Here is a 23950-nt window from a genome sequence, read left to right on the forward strand (position 1 = left end):
ACGCTGATGGAATGATCAAGTTTTTATAATTTAAAAAAGCAATGACTACTAAATCATTACTTACAAATTGCAACATATTTTACGTTTTTAATGACAGAAAAATTTCCTTTTATAGTCATGATTTGCATCTCATCTCATCTAGCTTCAGTGCTAATATTGAGATTAGAAATATTCTGATGTATATTATAGATATGTAATTACATCTATAAATATATATAGTATATATAGTAAATATATAGTATGTAATGTCATACATAGAGAACTTTACAAAAGGAAAAGTTTTACATAATTTTGATTGTATTTTATTGTATACAAAAGAAAATACTTATTAGATCAATTAAGCATAAATTATAATTACTAACCCTGTATTCAAAAATTTAAGTGACTTTATTTTCTCTTTATAATGTCAATGCATTAATAAGTCCTATTGAATATTAGAATTACAAATGAAGCTATCGCCGGGCAGTGGTGGCGCACACCTTTAATCCCAGCACTTGGGAGGCAGAGGCAGGCAGATTTCTGAGTTCAAGGCCAGCCTGGTCTACAAAGTGAGTTCCAGGACAGCCAGGTCTATACAGAGAAACCCTGTCTCAAAAAACAAAAACAAAACCAAACCAAACAAAAAACAAACAAACAAAAACAAACAATGAAGCTATCAGCATTCACCATGAAGAAAGGGTTTCATCATTTTACAACAGATCTATCGATGAGAAGTTAAGCCATGAACCATGTAGCATGAGGAAAATAATAGTTAGCTATTAAGTGTAAATCATACATGCATGGCGCTAGATCCTAAGTGTGCCCAGAATTTCAAATAAGAATATGAACAGAAGTAAGAAAATGGAAGTTTGATATTTTGACGTTTGAAGTTTTGATTTTTGACATATCCTTTGAGAATGTCAAACATATATACACAGTATTTTGTTCTTATCTACTTCCCAATCCCCCCACTTCTACTACTACTCATTTTCCTTCCATCCCATCCTCCCAATTTCATGGTCTCCTTTATTTTAAATAACCCAACAACTAAAATCTGTGCTATTGAAGTGACCATGTGGAACAAAACTTTCTTAACTGAAGTACATATCGCCTACTGGAAAAATATTTAGGAAGTTTTCAAACATAAGACCATGACCTAAATGCTGCCTTTGCTCAGTGTTCACTGTCATGTATTTTCACTGCTCTCCATATTAAGGTACATTTATATGTTACTGAGTTAGATATATATGTAAAAAAAAATTCGTTGTTCTTTTTCCCCATAAAATAAACACAATGGCTCATGCCATTAAATAGTTGCTTTATTAATAAATACGTATTATTTAATATAATGTCTATAATTGAATGATGATTTCTGTATGAGTCAGAATGTTATCCCCTTTTCATCTGTGAAGAATTGGTGAAATATCCAGCTAGAACACCATGTCTATGCAGTTTATGATGGGGCCATGCTGCATCTACCCTGGGAACACCTTATCCTTGCTCTGTATCTGTGAGTGCTTGGGGTGGAAACCTGGTTGAAGGTCTGTTCTCATGTTTCCAGATGGGCGCTGGGGAGCACAACGCCCCCTCGTGAAAACTGGCTTGCTACTCCGAGAGTTGCCTTCTGTCCTCTAATCCAAACCCATTCTGCATGTTTTCCTTACCAGGATTTAAAGAACATACTCTGTTCCTATCCAAATGTGAGAAGTTGAATTTCAAAATAAAATATGTCACAATACAAAGAAACAAAAGAGAAAAGCTCCCTTATTTCACTATCAGTTAACATATAATTATTTTTGCTGGTTGCATAAAATAGTATGAATCCTTCAAAACTAGTATTTGTAAGAAGAAGAATACATATTTTAATCTTGTCAAGCTGAATTATTTCGAACGAAATGTCAACGAAACATTTCCCTCATGCTCTCAGGTCCAAACTTGGCAATTCAACAACTACTCCTCTTTAACTTTCAAAAAAGTATAAATTCTAATTTATTCTTCCTTCAAAAGTAGATTTTTTTTCATTGCCATTATTTTACTTAGCCACAATGACCTCTGTAAATGAGAGAGATATAGAAAAGGTTGTGAACTTACACTGACTTCTCATACAAATATCTACCTCTTCTGCATAACTCCAGTGAATTCATTAAAAAGAACGTAAACAAAAGAATGAGGTACCAAACACTTTTTAGTGGTTAAGTAAACAGGAATCACACCTTTCTAAGGAGAACACTGTTAATCCTTATAAAAACAAAAACAGTACCCCAAAAGTAAATGCTTCAGACCCCTTAGCTTCAAAAGATTTGTCTAATTTCTAACCAATCACTCAAGTACTAATCTAATGGAATTTCTTATCCTTGGACTAGTTATAGCCAAGAGGTTGGGTTTCTGTAAAGAGAGAAAAATTCAGGAGTTTTCAAAGTATAATTATTTCACTTCATATTTTATCTAATGATAAGTCAAAGGTGATATTTTTAGCTAAGCACTTAAATTAAAAGTTTTAATATGTTCTTCTGACTGGGGTAGACCTGCCTAGAATGACATTTTGCTCACATAATTTAGGTGAATTAAAACATGGATAAGATCAGCAAAAGTAAAGTCCCAAATGTTTTCCAAATAATTCCAGACACAAAGAGATGTGTGTGTGACAAAACATGCTGAAAATAAAAGCTGTGACCACAGGCATCTGGCTTCAGGGTATCACATGTAGCAGGTTCTAGCAGTTCCACTACCTTAAATTTCATATGGTTCATAACGATGTTGATACGTGTTCTCTAAGAAATTTGGAAATGAGAAACATAAAAAAAAAGATAGGAATTCATTGCCCTATATTGTGAAAGGGTGAAGATTGCCTTAGAACCAATAGATTAGTTTTCTATTCCAAAGGTTATGAACAGAAATGTTCACAGACACAGTTTTGACGATTTTCACTAAATTTCATTTTTAACAATTCTATATATGTGTATAATGTGTCCAGATTACACTTACTGACACTATATCTTATTTCTCTCCAAGGCCTCTTAATTTCTCCTACTGAGTTCAAATATGGTTGTCTGTGAGAGAGTAGATTTGAAGTTATCTAGTGTTACCAGTGGTTGGCTCTGATCCAGAATTCAGGAGTAGCCAATAGTTCATCAGGATGGAGTAGGGACATATAGCCCCTCTCATGATTGATTAGGAAAGAGCCAGTTATGTGTAGGCCCGATGCGGGCGTGTGTCTCCTGTTGAGATTATGGCTACAATGGCTGTATAGTGATCAAAGGATGACAATTCGAGTCACTTCCTTTATCATCTGGCATGCTTTCTCACCCTCCATTCCAAGATATCCCCATGCCTTAATGAGATGGTATAAATGTAGAGTTTATGACTAAACTCTCAAAAATCACTTATGTTTCAACACCTTATGTAGCCATGAGTCTCTGCATTCACTACCGTTCACTGTAAAGAGAAAGCTATATAGGCAAACATACCTATTTAAAACTACCATGACAATTTAGCTAAACAAAGTAGTAAATTGCCCACACAATTCCTCTTTACCCATGTTTTTTGACCATGTTTACAGAAACATTCATGAAGTTTCCTGAGAGGAGTGAGCTTCAAACCCAGTCAGAGAGTGACTGATTACCCCAAGAAAAGTTGAACTACAATTGCCAGTGCATTTGGCTTGTCAGGTTGGTTCCCAGGGTTCAGAGCTGAGTCATTTTTTTGATGCCCTTTAGCCTCCAGCAGTCAGTATAGCACCTTCTTGAACTATGAAACCTAGCTGTCAAAGAAGCTTCCAGATCTTTTCAAGGTTTCTTTTGACTACCTTGTGGGGGGGGGGGTAGAATGTACAGTTCTGGACTCTTCATGATCATTTTTTTTTAATAAGGAGGTATCTCAAATACGGCACTAGAACTTTTGCTTATAACCCATCTCTTTGAAGAACAGCAATATTCAGCCATAGAACACAACTCCCTTCTCATTCCTTTTTAAAAATACATTTCAATTGGCTTACTAAATAGTACTATTTTCATATATACCTTGTTTTTAGTTAATTTTATATATCTAATCACTTCTAATGCTATCTTCTGCTTTAACCTTTCTACCAAGTAACTGCCCTTCTCATTTAAATGCTGCCTATATTTTGTTATCAACCATATCCTTGCAAATTATTTTACCAACTCCAATATACCCTTTTTATTTACCTGACTTCTATAAATGTCACAATTGTCAAACATAGATCTAAACATTTGATGCTAAGATACACATATGAGATCAAACAGGTGCTATATGTCTACCTGGACCTGGTTACCTTGCAAAGTATATTTTCCCTAGTTATATCCATTTCCTGGAAATATTGTGATTGCACTTTACTTTGAAGTTGAATAAAAGTTCATTGTGTATATGGACCACATTTTATTACCTGTTTTATTACCAGTATAGTTAATGGATATCTAAATTGATTTTGCTTCCTAGATAACAATAGATCAGTGATGAACACAAATGTCTAATCATCTCTCTAGTATAATACAGAATCATGGGTAAATAAATGCCCGGGAGTTGAATAGCTTAGCAAGGGAGGCAGCTCAGACAGTAAAACACTTGCTGAACAAGCAGGAGAATTTAGTTTGATTGCAAGACTTACTCTCACCTAGGTTAACACACACACACACACATACACACACAAACACACACACACACACACCACTACTACACCATAAAAGACTAAAAGGAGTAGTGTTTCAAATATCTTAAAATTTTAATGTGGTATAATTTACTACTTCAAAATAAATATAGTGATTTTTATACTTATCTTGACTTTCCATTTTTGCTCTGATAAGAAGATAACGATAAAAGAAAGCTTTAAATTTTAAGAGGCGCAACGAACATGTCATTGGGAGGAACTTGGTCAAGTCCTTCCAGTTCCCCCTGAGAGTACCCAGCTGTATTTATGGAACCTGGAATGTGCCATCACACTCTTCTCTGTAATTACCACGCAGCAATGGATCTTTCCACATGAATTCAGTGCATATGTAGGAGCTAAGCACACCTAATTGAAAGTGCTACCAGTTGTCTCTTCTAATGAGCTGCTAGCTAAAGTGCAAAACATCAAGGGATTGTCTCTTCTTTACTCAGAGACCTTTAAATATCTTGGAGAAAGGGAAGCTGAAGTTGTTGAGCAATATTGCAATTGTGAATTTTACCTTCTGCCTCAGCAGAGGTTTTCCTGTCGTGCCATTTGCATCTATTTCCTGATCTGTGTTGTTTATTCACGAAAATTGTATTATTATCAAAATATATTTCTCTTCCACATTTAACTTGATACTACTCAATATGTGTCTGGTCTTAGTTTTTCTCTAAACTTGCTTTCTAAACATATATTGTCTTTCTTGATTTTATGGAAAATTGTCTTAGGTGCTCATATAATGAGATGGAACTAAAGCTGTTATTATCAAATAGACATAAAAATTGTAAGTGTGACATTAGCCAATTAGCAGTTCTACTGCATTTCAAATGCTTATTATCTTTTCAACTCCTAAGACAATAAAGCTGAGTCTACCCTATACAGATGAATTAGTGTTACTTCATTCCTATAAGTTATTCTGAATACTGTAGTCTATTTCATCTTTGAAGGTTAAAATCATATATGCTAAGTAGTTATATGTGAATTATCTCTCATCACATGAAGAAATCACAATTTTGCCTAAAATTTTAATTAATGTCATGTGCTAATGAGTTGATCTTTTGCAAATAGGTGTCAGAAAATGTGGCAAGAAATGCTATCAAAAGTTTTGAAATTATTTTGCATATATGATTGATATTTATTTATCTATAAAGATGCAAGAACACTTGTGTACTTCTCTTTCTAAATCATTAAGCACAATTATTCCAAGGCATGAAAATAAATCAAAAGCTGGATGAAAGTTTGTAATTTTTGGATGAGTATAACTTGTAAATAAATTAATTAATATTACCTGAATATTTGCTTAATTTTCCTTGCCCCCAAAAACAAACAAAAAACAGGAAGAAACTGGTCTCCTCTAACATCCTTTTCTATTTCATATTTTTACTTAAAATATGAACACCATAAGCACAAATCTGCCAATGTATATTTTTATTCAGCTTACTTCATCTACAGAATACCATAGAAAATGTGTTTTAAGCAATAAATCATTATCTTTTACAGCTGGTGAGGCTGTGAATTCCCAGATCAAAAGGTTGGTAGATAGATTTCTTCTACCTATTACCTTTACCTATTAACTTTGTTCCTATTTGTGTCTGTTCCCTTTATCTATTACCTTTTTCCTGATGTGGTTCAGTTGGCCTTTTCTTTGTGCTAGTCTGGAAAAAGAGGGAAGAGAATAGAGCTCTCTTGTCTTTTAAAAATGACATGCATCCCATCAAAAGTTCTATTCTCTTGGTGTCACTGAAACACACTCATCTTCCAAAAATCTCAATGTCCAATCACACCATAGGTTGAGATGTAGTGGCAACACTTGGGAGGCAGAGGCAAGAAGACAGCTGAGTTCCAGGTCAACCTGGTCTGTAGAGTGAGTTCCAGTTGCCTTGGAATAATAGCAGCTGCATGAATGTGAATTTCTTCATATGTCCCCCATGACTTGTGTAACATAAGCAAACAAACCAGAAGAAAATTAAAAAAACATGTGCTTTATAATGTAAAATTTATCAACACTTGAATTTGGGGATGCGGCAATATAGACTATAGATCTATAACAAATAAAAAGTTCATCTTTACTTTTGTATTAATTAATTTATTGATTTACTTTATGTCACAAATATAGGTCCCTCTCTCCTTTCCTCTTAGTCCCTCCTTCTTCCTGTTCCTTTCCCCAAGTTTTTCACCCTTTCTCCTCAGAGAAGTGGAACCCTCACATGGATATCAACATGCCTTGGCATTTCAAGTTGCAATAGGAATAGGCACATCTTTTGAGGCTAGACAAGGTAGTCTAGTTAGGGGAAAGAAATCTAAAGACAGGCAACAAAGTCAGAGATAGCTCCTGTTCCAGTTGTTAGAGTTGCCACATAAGGACCCAGCTGCACATCTGTTACATATGTGTAGGGGGCCTAGGTTCCTGCCATGCATGCTCTTTGGATGGGAGTTAACACTCTATAAGCCCTTATAGGTCTGGGTTATTTGATTCTGGAGGTGTTTTGTGTTGTCCTTGGCCTCTCTGGATCCTTCAAGCCTTCCTCCCCTTCTTCCACACGATTTCTGGAGTTATGCTAAGTTTTAGCTGTGGATCTTTGCATCTGTTTCCATCAGATGCTGGAGAAAACCTCTCAGAGGACAGTTATGCTAGTCACCTGTCTGCAAGTATATCCAACATCTCTCCATTGGAAGTCTTGCTTGGTTACAGGGGGTGGGCATTTTAGGTTCCATATTTTCTGCTGCTAGGAGTCTTAGGTAGGGTCACCTTCATAGATTCCTGGAAGTTTCCCCTGTCCAAAATTTCTAGTTCATCCCAGAGATGCCCCCTCTCCAATGTCAGTACTCTATTCCAGTTGTCACTCTGTCCTCCTCCCACCTCATACCTCCTATTCTCATCCCCAATCTTCTCCCACCAAATGCCATCCCTTCATCCACTCCTAATATCTATAATCTATTTCATCTTTTCAGTGAGATTCAAGTGCTCCACCATTGGATCTTCCTTGTTACTTAGCTTCTTTGGGTGTATGCACTGTAGCATGGTTATCCTGTGATTTATGACTAATATCTACTTATAACTGAGTACATATTACATATGTCTTTCTGGATATGGGTTACCTCACTTAGGATGGTATTTCCTAGTTCCATCCATTTACCCTAAATATACTTGTTTTTAATAGCTGAGTCCTACTCCACTGTGAAATGTACTATGTATTCATTCTTTGGTTGAGAGACATTAGTGTTGTTTCCAGTTTCTGTCTGTTGTGAATAAAGCTGCTGTAAACACGAGGACGTATACTTGTGTAATGGTAACACATCCTTTGGTATATGGCAAGGAGTGGTTAGTTGGATCTTAAGGTAGAAATATTTCCAGTTTTCTGAAAACTGTCAGATTGATTTGCAAAATGGTTATACAAGTTTGCACTCCTACCAGCAATGGAGGAGTTGTCCCCTTGCTCCACATCCTTGACAACATGAGTAGTCATTTGAAGTTTTGATCTTAGCAATTCTGACAGGTGTAAGACAGAATCTCAGAGTTGTTTTGATTTGCATTTCCCTGATGACTAAGGACATCGAACATTTCTGGGGAAAGGTACCAGAGGGTCTAAGGAGACAGACACTCCTAGCTGATATTCTAAGCAGTGGGAGATATGAGGACTGCAACAATAATTGGCAGAGGAATGAACTAAAATAACAGAAATGGTGTGTTGGTTAGTTTTGTGTCAACTTTATATAAGGTATAGTCATCTGAGAGGAGAATACCTCAGAAAGGAAATGTTGTTACAAGATCTGACTATAGGCAAGACTGTGGGCAAAACTAGTGATGGATGGTAGAAGGACAAGTTCATTGTAGATAGTACCACACCTGGGCTGAGGTCTTACCACATCTGGGCTACAGTTCCGATTTATATAAAAAAGCAGGCTAAACAAGCATGAGAGCAAGCCATCACCATTCATTTCACCATGGTTTCTCTATTCAGTTCCTGCCTCCAGGTTCCTAAGTTCCTGCTCTATTTGAATTCCTTCCCTGACTTCCAACAATGATGGACCATGATGTAGAAATACAAACAAACAAACAAACAAACAAAGCATTTTCTACTCAACTTATTATTAGCCTATGGTATTTTATCACAGCAATGCCAAATTCTTTCTAAATTCTGAATTCAAATGCCATATAGATGAGACCCTCTGAGACATAAATCAATTATCCAAATGACAAAGGAGTTTTAGGTATTTGACAGAAGGTATAATGATCCCTTGACAACGTGACCTGGCAATTTTTATTATGTTGATACCACAAAATATTAAGAAAGCTTTATATAATCTTCTATATAACTGTCAACTACAGATTCAAAAGGAAGAAAAGCAACTGCTGAAAGATTAGTGTAGCAGCTTTCCACAGTTGAAAAGAGCATTAATGTTATAGTCACCATTCCTCAGTTCTAACTCCAGGAGGACAGATATAAAAGAGTCAAAATTAAATATGGCACAGAAAATTCTGAGTTAAGGATATGGGGTAGCAGTCTGTGTTGCATATGACTTAGATGTGATTTTGTAGAATGGAAAGTATTGCTAAGTAATAAGCCTAGATTCATGTTGAGTGATACAGTGAAACTCGTAAACTCTAGACAAAATAAGAATTCTAAGAGCCTTTATTTTAGGAATACGATTAACAAAGGGGTTAGGATTTAGCCATGTCTGTTACTTTGACATTCTTTGTCTTTCTACCACTGATGGGCGTTGAAGTGGTATGAATATGTTTTGTAAAGTTTTGCTAACATTAGAGTTGGACTAGTTTTTTGAAGAACTGAGCAGTTCAAATACTAAAGAGTGTTGAAGCCTCCTCACAGAACAATTCCCAAGGTCACGATTTATGTAAAATCACCACTGCAAATATTAAAAATAGTCAAATTGTATTTTCTATAAAACTTAAAAGGAGACCCTTCTTCCCCTAGATGTTTCACATCCTTCTGAAGGCATTAAAGCATAAATTTCTTGCTTGCTCCTGTAGGATGAGCCATGCAAGATCATTTATAGGAACACAGGGAAATGAAAGTTGTTATTGAAAAAGGAATATAAAAGTCATAGAGAATTAAATAATTTTCATAGAATATCATCTTAAATATTTTAATTTTTCTTCTTCAGAGCAGAAAATAAGTTTTAAAAATTCTGTTTACATACTCATTCACTGATTAAATTCAGTTTTGTTACCCTTTGATTGTTCTTTGATTTTCTATTGTTAAGGGTCTTAACTGTCTTATTCTTGCAATGAAACCATCAGTACTGGAAATAAAGTGACTTAGAATTTTTTGGAACTGTCACGTTAAAGGTATAAATAGCTATTGTCCCGGCATTTTATTCAAAGACTTCTTGACAAGGAAAAAATCAAATAAAGCAATAAAGAGTGTAGTCTATTTAACTTTCAGAGTTTATTGTAGGTGAGTACGTATCTGATCTGTGGAACTGGCCTATTCCCTACAAACCTGAACTGAGCCAGGAATGTTGGGCTCAATATTTCTTGTTATCGTTCCAATAGTACTATCTTGGGAAGAAAGTATTTCCAAGAAAGCATGTTCAGTTCTGGAAATGCTAATGGGTTGGCACTATTCCCCCAAGTATTTCTAACTTGAGGCAAGGAATGAGGGCAGAGTGCAGCTAGTTACTGAGTTGTGGTATTTGCACTTCCTAAGTTCTCCAAAGGACTTATCTACTATTCCCCAGTGTTTTGCTTTCCTGTGAAACAAGACCATTCCTGGGAATTTGAAGCAGTTTACATGTTTAAGGTGGTGCTGAGAATACTTAGGTTGACTATGCCAACCTAAAACACACACACAAACACACACACACACACACACACACACACATATACTGAAAGCAAACATTGTTTTCCAACCAGTAAAGAGGAAGTAGATACAGATTTGAGTTTCTTTAGGGACAAGATCATGCTGAGAGGCAAATGAACGGCCACTGTGGGGAATTTATTTCTCCTGCTGAAAAAGCAAAGGCTAATAATAATTGAGGTTGATTTGCAAAGTGCACAGCTTCACAACAATCATATGAGACCTAGTAATTCTGAAATTGAAGTAAAAAAGGAAGCACTTCAGAAGCCGGAATTATGAAAATCAAGAACTTGCTTAAAATATTTGAGGGTGTGCTTAGAGAATTAAATGCCATATGCTTTCTTTGCTTCTGAAGAGAGACTGTGTTTTCTCTTGGAACAAAATGCACACGCAGGTGTTTGATAGAGAGTTTAAAAGCTATCAAGAAGAGCCAGAATGTTTGGGGTTTGGGGTAGGAGGTGTTAATTTGGGGAAAGTGATGTGTGCTGGGGGTGGAATGGAGGAACAAACAGTAGGGAGAAAAAACATTTGCTATGTTTGCGAGTTGGGTAGACTTGTTAGAATTAGAATCTAGCACCTGACTTTAAACTTACCTTTGTTCATGAAGTCAGATTAGGATGATACTCTTATTCCCCCCCCCCTTTGGAATCACTGACATTAACAAAATAATAAATATTTTCTTGTTCATAAAGTAGGCTCGATTTGTTCCCTTTACAGACTGAAGTAGATAGTTATAATTCATTCTCTGATGAAATTTTGAGGACATTTATAGGCTTCTTTCACTGCTAAAATAATAAGTTGGCATAGCAAGTCATCAGATGTTAGATACTTGAAGTACCAATACTATAATCTTGTTGGCGAAGCATACATTATATTTGTGTTGGAATCTCTGAGATATCTTCAATGCAAATGGACCCAGGGTCCTACAGAATAGACTAAGATTTCATATCTATGATCTGAGAATATGACAAAACAAGAAAAAGTGGGAAAATTTAACTAGACAGAATTAGGCCCACTCCACATATTTTAGGATATTTCAATGACTTTTGGTATAACAAGCAGATTATAATCATTGGGTATACTATGTGACATCCAGAGTTCAAGGCAAAAATAATAAATTAAGCCATAGTGAGAAGTAACATAAAGTGAGATGATAGTTTAAAACAATTGGCAGGATTCTTTGGAGAAAGATTTTATAAAGTGACTTGTTCAAAGCACTCCTCATTTTTAATTAATTTCATTTATTCCTTCTTCTATTCTGGAAATTTTCATAAGTAAAAGGGTTAAAGATTGAAAAAAATCTTTCAAAGCTATTCCATTATATTAAATATAGTTAAAGATTCACCCATGATTAAGATAAACTAATCATTTTAATCTCACAGTTATTTTAATTATAATTTTAAAAATCAGAGTTAATTTATTTTCCCAATATACTGTTTTTATATATACATATATTTGTACAATTTGCATTTAAAAAGAAATCCTTAATGTATTATCCATTATACTTCATTTTCTGAGATTAACATACAAAAGTTTCATGTTTTATATTTTTTGGGAAAGATGCATTTGATAAAATGTTTTAAAACAAAATGACTGATTAAAAATTCTCAATAGTTCATTTTGTGATTCATGGATGATAAAAAACAAGCTGTTAAAACAAGCGGTAACAATGATTTCTGTGAAATATAAGCCTACAACAGAACTCACTTTTCACAGATAAGAATGCAAAACCTCTTTACCTCTGAGAGTTCTGCCACACACGCACAGCTGCTGTGTGTAAGAGGCCCTTGCAGGTGCTATGCTTAATGAACACACCCTGATATTTCAACCTGGTTTTGATAGATTTGTTTCAGCAACTCAGAAGAAACTCCAAAGCATTAAGGAAAAACAAAACAAAACAAAACCAAAAACATATTATTTTAGACCCGTATTGTTAAGATATTTGAATTCTGAACAGATTTAAAAGTCTATAATATGTGGTGTTTTTGTTATGAGTCTCATTATCTGAAAATAACTGTGGAGTTAGATTAAAGGTGTTGAACTTTTTTGACCTATTTTTTTAAACTGGTAAATTCCCAAAACAAATAACTCAATAACATACCATCAAGCCAACTGGTGCTAATGTTCATTATTTATCAGGTCTGCTGATCAATCTGGCATATTGAACAATTACAACTTTCCTTCCTCAATGTTTACATTTGCTTATTATAATGTAAGTGGAGGAACCTCTCTTTTCTTAGATTTGTGATTTTAATTTCAAGAGTTTCAAATATAGACATTTTTTTTAAAAAATTGCTTAATCTGGACAATTCGACAACTTTAAATAATAACACATTAAACATAAAAAATGAAGAATACTATATTTATAATCATAAAGGTATCTACTTAAAACAATAGATTTAATGTTATAATGAATTATTGCCTTATTTTTTTATTTAATCAAAGATTAGATTAAGTGGGGGAAAATAATAAGACTGGAGAAATTTTTTTTCCAAATAGTCTTTTTCAGATAAACGATACGAAGGAGAAATTCTTTGTTAGTATTAAGTTGCTACTTAGGGGTTGTTCTGCTGATAAACACACTAGCTGCCCTTGCAGAGGACCAAGATTCTTTTCTAACCCCCACACATAAGTGTCCACAACTCCACTTCCAGTAGATCTGACAGCCTCTTCTGCCTTCTACATGCACTGGACATACATATAGGGCATATGCTAAGACAATCATTTAAACACAGTGCCAATAACAATAAATAAATCTTTTAAAAAATGTTGTTTTTACCTGGTTTTACTTCTTTTCTTGTAATGGTTTAGGTGGTTTGAAATTCAGAGAGAACTGATTCTTTATTTTTCAATGTCATACTCTACTTGAAATTTATTAATGATGACCAATAAAATACATATACATATTCCATGTCAAAATAGTTACTATAATGGAAATATAAGTTCTGTAACTTTTTAAAAAGTCAGAATGTGTATTATCCTATGTGAGGTCAAATCTCTTAATTTCAGTTATTTTCCAGGTAATATTCTTGAAGAGTAACTAATAATTAAGGTAATTTGAAGTCATTACACTCTTTCAAAAAATATACATAATTTCTAAAATGTGTGAGGTTTAACTAGAAGAACAGTAACTAGTATAATATGAGCCAAGTTTGGCTGACTCAATTTAACAACATCGTGATGTGATGATGTTGGCATAATGACATCATCTCTCTCTTGAGAACAATCTTTGGAGTGCAGGTGGCAGAGCTAGACTGATCTCATTGGAAAACATCAAGTGCATGCTAACTACCCATCTCTGAGTCTATAGCTACATTTGTTGCCCATCCGGAATATGGTAGTAAGGATCCAGGCAGATACACGATTATTCTCCACCTAAATCTTTTATGTGATGATGAAATCATCTATTCTAAGAGAAGTTAAGGTTATAAATAGCTGCACAAGAAGTTGTGGAAAAGCCTATGTGTTCAAAAATAATACTTTTTTCTGACATAACTTAATCATTTCTGTGAGCTACACAGTATCATAATTTAATAAATATTACATGTATATTACATATATTACAAATATAGTCTATATTTGTAATATCAGTAGTTAGAAAGCTAAGGTACAAGGATTATGAGTTTAGGGGCAGTTGGGACTACAGTGATTCTCTCAAGACAGCTTAGATGACATAGTAAGACGTTTTCTCCATAAAGGCAAACTAACAACACTGATAAACTGGTAAGATAAAGATACAGTGGGACCTGTCCCTGAATCTGTTGCCTCACTTTGTATTCAGTTCTACCTTGTCTGGCTTCAGTGGGAAAGGATGTGTCTACTCCTGCAGTGTCTTGATGTGCAAGGAGAGTGGGGACACACGGGCTCCCCTTTCTCAGAGTAGAAAGAGAGGGAAAATGGGGGTAGGATATTTGAGGGGGTATTGGGAGAAAGGAGTTGCTAATATTGGGATATAAAAAAGAAATAATTCTTTAAATTACAAGTTTCTGTATATGTGTCTTCATTCAATATGATAACAATAATTATGGTATTAAAATATATAATTTAATTTTCTTAAAGATAATAATAATAATAATAATAATAATAATAATAAAAGTATAATCTAACATTTTATGAGTATGTCCCAAAACAAAAATAAAATTGAAATGAAAGTTTTCTAAAGAGGAAAATCAGGTAGTGTGTATCTAAAATATCAACACATGGGAGACAGAGGTAGTCAAAATATTTATGAATTCCAGGCCATCTACATAGTGAGTTCCAGACCACTATGAGACTCATAATGAGACCACACTTCCTCAGAAAATGTAAGGGAGCCTACTGTAGCAATCAATTGATACATATCCATTGTTCAAGCTACTCAGGACTTTGAAACAGGGTAATCATTGAGCTCAGTAGTTTGAGTCTGGTAACATATATATATATATATATATATATATATATATATATATATGTTTGGTTTTTCGAGACAGGGTTTCTCTGTATATCCCTGGCTGTCCTGGAACTCACTTTGTAGACCAGGCTGACCTCGAACTCAGAAATCTGCCTGCCTCTGCCTCCCCGGGTGCCGGGATTAAAGGTGTGCACCACCACGCCTGGCGAGATTATATTTTTAAAGAAGTATATTATTCTAATCTTAACTGTTGCCAGAGGTCAGAGCTGTACATATTGTATTATATTTAATATATATGATTTAATAGTGATTAAAGATTTAAATATAATTTGAGCCTGATGCAAGCCCTGCCCAACTTATAGTGTTTTAGCATGTCTAAGTATCTGAATCCTTGATAACTGTATTTGCACATTTTAAATGTCAATGGATGGGTGCAACAAGAAGACAATCTTAAAATCTGAAAGGTGGAATAAGTTACAAATAGGTTTAATATTCATTATTGAGTATTTATTAATTCTTCAATTTTCAATACGGTGCTAATATTCACATTCAATGAAAACAGATGGATAGTTCTCAGCTGTGGTATCTGTGCTCAGATGGACTCTTTCCATAGATGTAAACATTTTAAGGAAATAGTAACTATACATTTACTAAAAGAGAGAAAATTCTCCTTGGGAAATTAGTTCTGGGTTAGTAAGCTATCTGGAACAATGGAACATAGACTATTAGTAACTATCATTTGAAACTCATGATTCTCCCCTAACAGCCACACATTTAGAAAATTAGTACCCACCACAGAAGGTTCCCCAAATCACAGTCCTTCTGTGTGGATGGCCAGTAGAGAGCCTTGTAATGACAGATGGTTTAGCTAATTACAGAATTAAACTTGATGTTATTGAGACATGATTCCAGTGAATAGTATTTTCCAGACAGTGTTTAATAAGAAGCTTGTGGTTGTGTAGTTCTTGCTCAAAAAAGGGAACCTGGTTGCAATGACTACCTTCTATAATCAGAGTAGGAGGGCAGAGGATGTCAACTTGATCACCCCCATGCACCCAGTTCCAGTAAGCTTATCAGGGTCTAACAGTGACCCCACCCTAAGCATTGTGAAAGAAGAGGCTGTTGAAACAGCACCTGGCATTTCACACTGAACTCCGGTAACACTCGCTGAGTCAGTGACCACATGAAGGGAAAGTACAAGGGATGTTGTGCAGGCCTCCCTGGGTTAAGCCCTGGTGCTAAGAATGGACTCATCAGAGAAATCACGGGGTTCATATGCAGCGAGAGTGAAGCAAGCTTTAAAACACTGAGTTTTAACACAACACATGTAAACATGTATAGAAGAAGCAGGATTTGGTAGTAATAGGCACTTTTAGTGTAAGGCTTTATATATTTTTTCCTGGGGGGGAAAAAGAAACCGAGAGAGCATCTGACATAAGTAGCAATCAGACTTAGAGTAAGCATATTTCCCCTTTATATTTGCAATAATATGTTTTACTGCATTCGACAACCTTGAATGTGTTTAAGAGAAGAGAGAACATTTATTTACCTGTGAATATTACGATTTTTTTGTTTATAGCTGAATAGAGTTCTGTGTACCTGCAACCATTTCATTATCCACTGATCAGTTGAAGAGAATTTAAGTTGTTTTCATTTCTAATCTTTCTGAGTTGCTCCCTGCTGCACTAAACTCTGATTTCCCTTTCATTCCCAGTCTTCTGCAGTCCTCACTCTCTTCACACCTAAACAAGAGTAGTGAACATGGCTGAACAAATATATGTGGACAGGATGTCTACTCCTTATGTTATATGCCAAGAAGCGGTACAATTGTGTCATATGGTAATTCTATTTTTAGGCTTTTGAGAAAAGTTCTACACACTGATTTCCAGAGTGGCTGCACAACTTTAAAATTCTACCAAGAGTGAATGAGGCTTCCTCTTTTCCTTGTCTGCATTTGTTATCTTGATGTCTTTTTCATCTTAGCCCTTCTGACCGACAAGAGATGAAATCTCAAGTCATTTTAATTTATAATTCCCTAATTAATAAAGGTGTTAAATACTTTCTAAGATATTGGTTGCCTGTTTTTGTATCTTCCTCTAAGAAGAATCTGTTCAGAACCATATCTGTTTTTCACAATGGGCCGCTTGTTTTATTGATACTTTCTTGTTTTAATTCTTTTTTTTTTTTTTTTTTTTTTTTTTTTTTTTTTTTTTTTTGGTTTTTTGAGACAGGGTTTCTCTGTGTAGCCCTGGCTGTCCTGGAACTCACTTTNTGTAGACCAGGCTGGCCTCGAACTCAGAAATCCGCCTGCCTCTGCCTCCCGAGTGCTGGGATTAAAGGCGTGCGCCACCACGCCCGGCTCTTGTTTTAATTCTTGATACATTCTAGATATTATTCTTATGTCAATTGTAAAGCTGGAAGATATTCTCTCCTACTCTGTAGGCTTCCTTCATACTCTGATGAGGTGGAAACTCTGTTAGTCAAGTAGTTAACCCAGATCCACAAATATGAATACTACATGTTCTCTCTTATTTTTGTTTCTTAGCTCTACATCTATAGATATGCATATACAACCTAGAGTAAACAAAGAATAAATGAAAGTAGGAAGGTAGATGAAAGTAGACAAGTGCTGTAGATAGGCAAATGTAAGTACTGTGAAATAATAAATTTAAAAAAGTGGGGGAGAGCGGCTTCAACAGGGGCATGAGGGGGAAATGATTACAGACAGAGAGGGAGGAAGAGGGATACATAGAGTTCTTTAAGAAGACATAATGTTTCATTATATTATATATACCTGAGCCACTTAAGTAAATAATGATACCTCCAAGAGCCAAGGAAAATCTAACAAACACCCCAATATCAGGCACGAGAAGCCCCCTCTCTATTGTTGGTGAGGAGAAACTAAAGGATCTATATAAAAATATAGCCTACTGCTGTTACCTTTTCTTGCCTCTCAGAATTTCAGGATAAGGGTCTCTATTGCTGAAGATATGGCACTCTAGATATAGACTATGCTCCCTGAGGGAACTGACCCAGGAGCCTCCTTTTTGAGGACTGACTGCCATAGTGTCAGAAGATGCTCCAAAAGTCCAAGGGAAAAAGCATACTCATTAGTTCTACCCAGCTGCAAAACTTGGAAACCACAACAATGACTATGACTATACTGGTAAAATTTCCGCAATGATGCAATAGTGTCAGTTTATCATTGGGCTACCAACAGTTGTCTAAATGAACTTAAGAACCACTCAAAAAGAAATAAAATATTGCCTGATTCTGTAAACATAACCAGATATACATGATAGAAGATATCCTAGGCTGGAATAGAGAACCTATAGCTACCTAACTGCACTCTACTTATTGTCTGTACAGCCACAGATAAAGTAGCTCTCACTCCACATCACAGAACTTTATTTTTGCAGTAGGAGGCCAAAACAGAAAGCCACAGCTCATCAAAATGCAGAGAAGAACTGACCACAGCAATTCCAAAACCAGTTGGTAAACCTACAATGCAAAATCTGCACATAAGACTCTAGGAATATTTTGGAAGAGGAGCAGAAAGATTATAAGAGGCAGAGGAACAGGAAGTCTGCTATAAGATTGTGCCTTCAAGTTAGGACAGGGATGCTGCACCTATGGAATTCAATAACGTTCCTGCCAAAGATTTGAACAATTACAACAATGGGTAACATTTCAAAATATATGGGAATAATTACTCTTTGTTGTTGTTGTTGATGTTATTGCTGTTGTTTTATTGGATATTTTCTTTATTTACATTTCTAATGTTTTCCCCTTTTCAGGTCTCCCCTTCAGAAACCCCCTTTTCCATTCCCCCTCCCCCTGACTCTATGAGGGTGCTCCCCAATCCACCTACTTCTGTCTTCTCACCCTGGCATTTCCCCTTCACTGGGGCATCGAATACCCTTAGGCACAAGGGTCTCCCTTCCCACTAATGTCCAACAAGGCCATCCTCTGCTACATATGCGGCCAGCACCATAGGTCTCTCCATGTGTATTCTTTGGTGGTCCAGTCCACGGGAGCTTGGGGGGGGGGTTGACCTGTTGACACTGTTGACACTGTTGCTCCCTTCATGGTGCTGCAAACTCCCTTAGCTCCTTCAGTCCCTTCTCCAACTCCTAGCTCTTCATATAAGAGTATTCCAGTTTCTGTTCACACCTGGAGCTGATCCAGAATAATTACTCTTATATGAGGAGCTATAAGCAATTAGTAACTATGAGATGGAAATAAGCAATCTTCCTCAGAACAGAGACCCTCAATTAGTTACCCAATACCAAAGCCCTAGAAACATACACATACAGGCCACATGGACTAGACTCAGCAGGTTGTATTTAGACTCAGCAGGTTGTATTTAGACTCAGTGGGTTGCATATAGTCCTTCATTTATATGTAAAAACAGTATGTTATAGAAGAGAGAGGTCCATGAATCTGGAAGAGAGTGGGGGATATATGGAAGGAGTAGAAGAAATAGTTGATGTTTTGTAAAATATAATAAAGTAATAGAGTTAGCAGATTATATGTAGGGTCATGAAAATTATGTAAGCTTAATGATAGTGATAGTATAACTGCAATATATGGTCATGGGAAAAGAGTAATGGAAAATTAATATAAACCTTACTGGGAAATTTAAAAAGGGCACCATTTATGTGAACTTCACATCGGTCTAATTGAGAGGAAGACAAAGGGACAGAATAGAATATACCCAATTCTTGTGAAAACAAATGGTAAAGAAAGGCAACATAAGAGTGAGCCCCAGAATAGAGGGAGAGAGGGAGGAGGCAGGTTTACTGGGACAACTGTACAGAGACAGGTTGCACAGAGAGAAGAAGTTAGATACATGGGAAGACAGAAAAAGTCAGAGAATGAGAAAGAGTCAAAAGACTAGAACATATTGCCAAACTTAGTATGAGGTCAAGTAGAACAATTCAGTCAGAAGCTGAGAGAAGCCAGTTTGAATCAGTCACCTTGGAGAGGTATTTGAGCCAGAACTGCAGACTTAAACCAGCCAGTGCTCAGAAAGGACTAGAAAGGATGAGCATTCAACAGTAATTCTCAAAGGCTGAAAAAATTCCAGGCCTAAAGTAAATTGGATAGAGACAAGAAGCTTCCAGAACTAGGCCTAGGTTACCAGTCAGAGGTAGTGAGCTTCAGAGATTACAATTACTGCAGGAGAATAAAAATTACATTTACACTTGAGTAGTCCCAATTCAACATTTAAGTCTTGCAAAAGATCTTGGAGTGTCCTGGGATTCAGTTTCTATTGTAAGGAGAACAAACTAGAGTCTTATTTCAGTAAACACTGATGGTACCATCACTAGAATCACTCTGACAGGAAGAAGCAAAGAATGCTGACATTAATGAACCCCCTACAACCTGTTTATCCTACACTGCCCATTGAAAATTACCACACATTTGGAGAGTGAGTCTCTTCTCTCAGTTTATCCTCTGTGGGAATGTCCTGATAGTTGTACCTAACTGTATCTTCTAAGGGATGTTAAATCTTGTCAAGTTTGCAATTGAGACCAACCATTAACATCAGGAAGGGTAATTTTATAACCTAGTAATTGTGAGTAGTGAAATGATAAATGACAGATATGTATAGTCAACTCTACTGTATGTCAACTTTGATTTTTTAGTAACAACACAGAGGTAGCATTCTTGATTTAAGATTATTATATTTTTGAGGCAGAAGTAGTGACACTATGGTTAAGCTCACTTGCTGTGTAATCAAGAAAGTTAGGGTGTAGATCTCTGCATCCATGGAGCATATTAAGTAGCACACAAATGCCTGTAACTCTAGCTCTGAGGGATTTCGTGCTCTCTTCTCATCTGGGTGCCCACAAGCATAAGCATTTATACATATCCATACACATAAACTTACAAGTCATACATGGAGACACAAACCTATTAAAAGTGTATTTATATTTAAATTACAATATTATTTTAAGGGGTGATCATATTGATTTCCAGAATGGATACAAGAACTTACATTGACACTGATGATGTATAAATGTTTCCCCTCACACTCCAGCATTTTTTCTCCTTTGTTTTCATGATGGTAATCATTCCATTGAGGCTCCAGGGAATGGGGATGCCTGGAGCGGGATTTGAATAGGTGGGAACATCCTCTTGGAGAAAGTGGAGAGGAGGAATCAGATGATGAGCTGTAGGAGGGCAGACCAGGAGTGGGGTAACCACTGGTATGTAAAAAATAAAATAAAATAAATGTAGTAAATATATATAAATAAATAAATTGACTTCTTCCGATTCTATCTGTGTCCCCCTTATTTCTTTCTCTTTGTTGTTCTAACTAAGGCTTTAAGCACTATAGTAAGTGAAAATGGTAAGAATAGGTAATCCAATTTTTGATTTTTAAAGAAAAAGTCAGTAGTTTTTCCCTGTGCATTATAATGTCAGTGTAGCTTTCTTATATATCACATTCAAATATAGGTATGATATTGCTGTGTTTATTTTTAGCATTTTTATTTTGAGGTGTATTCAAATTTTTTAAAATCATTTTCTGCATCAAATGAGATGATCTAGTGTCTGACACTGTTTCTATTTATATGCTCTATTACATTTTTTGGTTTTGCAAATGTTGAAATATAACTAATGTCAAATAAGTTCAATCATGGTGTGTCATTTGGTGTGTATATAAGATGTCTGCATGGATTTATGTTTAAATATATCCATGGGAGAAACAGGCATATGCATGCCAAGGATTGTGTAAGAAGGACATAGGACAACCTTTAGTGTTTTGTTTGTCTTGGTTTTCCACATTGTATGAGACATAACCTTTTCGTTGTTTTTATATACCATTACTTATTTCAAGCTAGCCTGTACTCAAGCTTCCAAGGATTCCTCTAGACCCATCTCCTACATTGTTTCAGAAGCACTGAGAAAACAAACACATCCTACTATGCCTGGGTTTCATGGAATCTGGATGTTAGTTGGATCTTCATTCATGCATGCAAAATACTTTACCTACCAAAAATAAATCTAGCCGATTGAACTTAACTTAGTCATTAGAAATCTTTCTATAGCCATATTTTAATTACAGAAAGGAATGCTGTTGAAAATATATACCTACATTTCTTACTGTCACCTATTCTTTGCTAATTGTCTTTGATATGCAGGTATTTTGTCAAGTTTATATGTTTTTTTTTTTCAATTTCAAATTGAACACTGCTAAATGCATTTGGATTTATAATTCTCTCAAGCCAATTTCTGCTCCATTCCATTTTGGCCAAGTTAAAGATACATCTCAGTTATTGTGGGGAAATTGTATACCATGGAAAATACATCACTTTCATTGATCATTCTCAATAAACTCAGACATGAATAGCCCTGTGGAATGTTGTACAGTAAAAGTGAGTCTTGTATTTTATGTTAAGTATAAAAAGACTTTTAAGTTCTTCAAAAGTATGGAACAAACCTATTTAGTGCACTTTTCTGGAAAATTATAGTTGTTTCTATTTTAAAAGTTCATTTAAACTATATATTCATATATAATATATATTATATGTATGATATATTTTAAGATAAATATTTAATAGCATAATTACTTATGAGTCTTCTGACATCTGTATTGTTAGTTTCTCTTCATTCTTTCTCTTGTATTTACCTCAAATCCAAGCTCCCAAAGAGCTAGCTAAGTCTTTTCCTAAATCTCTGATAGCTAATCAGAAAACGAGTCTCCTCTTTATTGTTTCTCAACTCACCTACACACAGACTCACACACACACACACACACACACACACACACACACACACACACATTACTCTTTAATAATTTCCTGTATTCTGCAGTTAAGTTTCTCAAAGCTATATACTCAGATTTGAAGATTTGGGGCCAAGAGCCTCTGATGAGAGAAAGTATTCATCATTTTTCCTTCTGGGTCTGGTTTAATGCATTCAATATGAACTTTTCTAGTTCTTTGCATCTATTTGCAAAGTCAATCTTTTCATTTTTCTTTACACCTGAATAGAATTATATAGTATTTATATACTGCAGTTTTATTATCCTGACATTGGTTGAAAAATAGTTATGTTGTTTTACTTCCTTGCTATTATAAATAGAAAGCAGTGAACATGGTTGTTCAAGTAACTGGAGTGAATGTCTCTCATTTGCCTTGGAGTGGAATACCTGGGTCATAGGTTACATTTATTTTTACCTGTTTGTGAATTCTACACAGAGATTTCCAACATGGCTACACCAGCTTGAAATCCCACCAAAGGGGAATGACAGTTCCCATTTGTTGTTGTTTGTTTTGTTGATCTTTGTCATTCTCACTGGGGTAAGATGCAATATCAAAGTTGTTTTGATATTCATTTCCCTGAGTTCTAGAAACGATGCACAATTACCAGAATTTAAGTTTTTAGCATTTTTCTTTTATTCCGGTCCAGGCTTACCTCCACTACCCCCCATTCTTTGAATGGGTCAATTGGCTCTTTCTCTTCCTCCTCCTCCTCTTCTTCTTCTTCTTCTTCTTCTTCTTCTTCTTCTTCTTCTTCTTCTTCTTCTTCTTCTTCTTCTTCTTCTTTCTTCTTCTTCTTTTTTCTCTTCCTCCTCCTCTTCCTTCCTCCTCCTCCTTCTCCTTCTCCTCCTTTTCTCCTCCTCCTCCTTCCTATTCTTTTTCTTCATTCCTTGAATAATCTAGATACTGAATGTTAATGCTACATCAGCTATATATTTGCTAAAGATTCCTTCCCATTCTGTGGGCTTCTTCTTCACTTGGTCGATTGTGTTTCTAGCTGTGCAGAAGATTTTGAGTCTCAAGAAGCTCCTCCTATCAATGGTTGGCTTTAATTTTTGGACAAATAGAAGCCTATTAAGAAAGTTCTTTCATATCCACATATCATAAAGGGTACTGCTTGCCTTTCTTTTTTTTAAAATTTTTAATATTTTTATTACATATTTTCCTCAATTACATTTCCAATGCTATCCCAAAAGTCCCCCATAGCGTCCCCCACTTCCCTACCCACCCATTCCCATTCTTTTGGCTCTGGCATTCCCCTATATTGGGGCATATAAAGTTTGCAAGTCCAATGGGCCTCTCTTTCCAGTGATGGCCGACT

This window comes from Mus caroli, chromosome 2 (assembly GCF_900094665.2).
Source record: "Mus caroli chromosome 2, CAROLI_EIJ_v1.1, whole genome shotgun sequence".
In the NCBI taxonomy this organism is placed as follows: domain Eukaryota; kingdom Metazoa; phylum Chordata; class Mammalia; order Rodentia; family Muridae; genus Mus; species Mus caroli.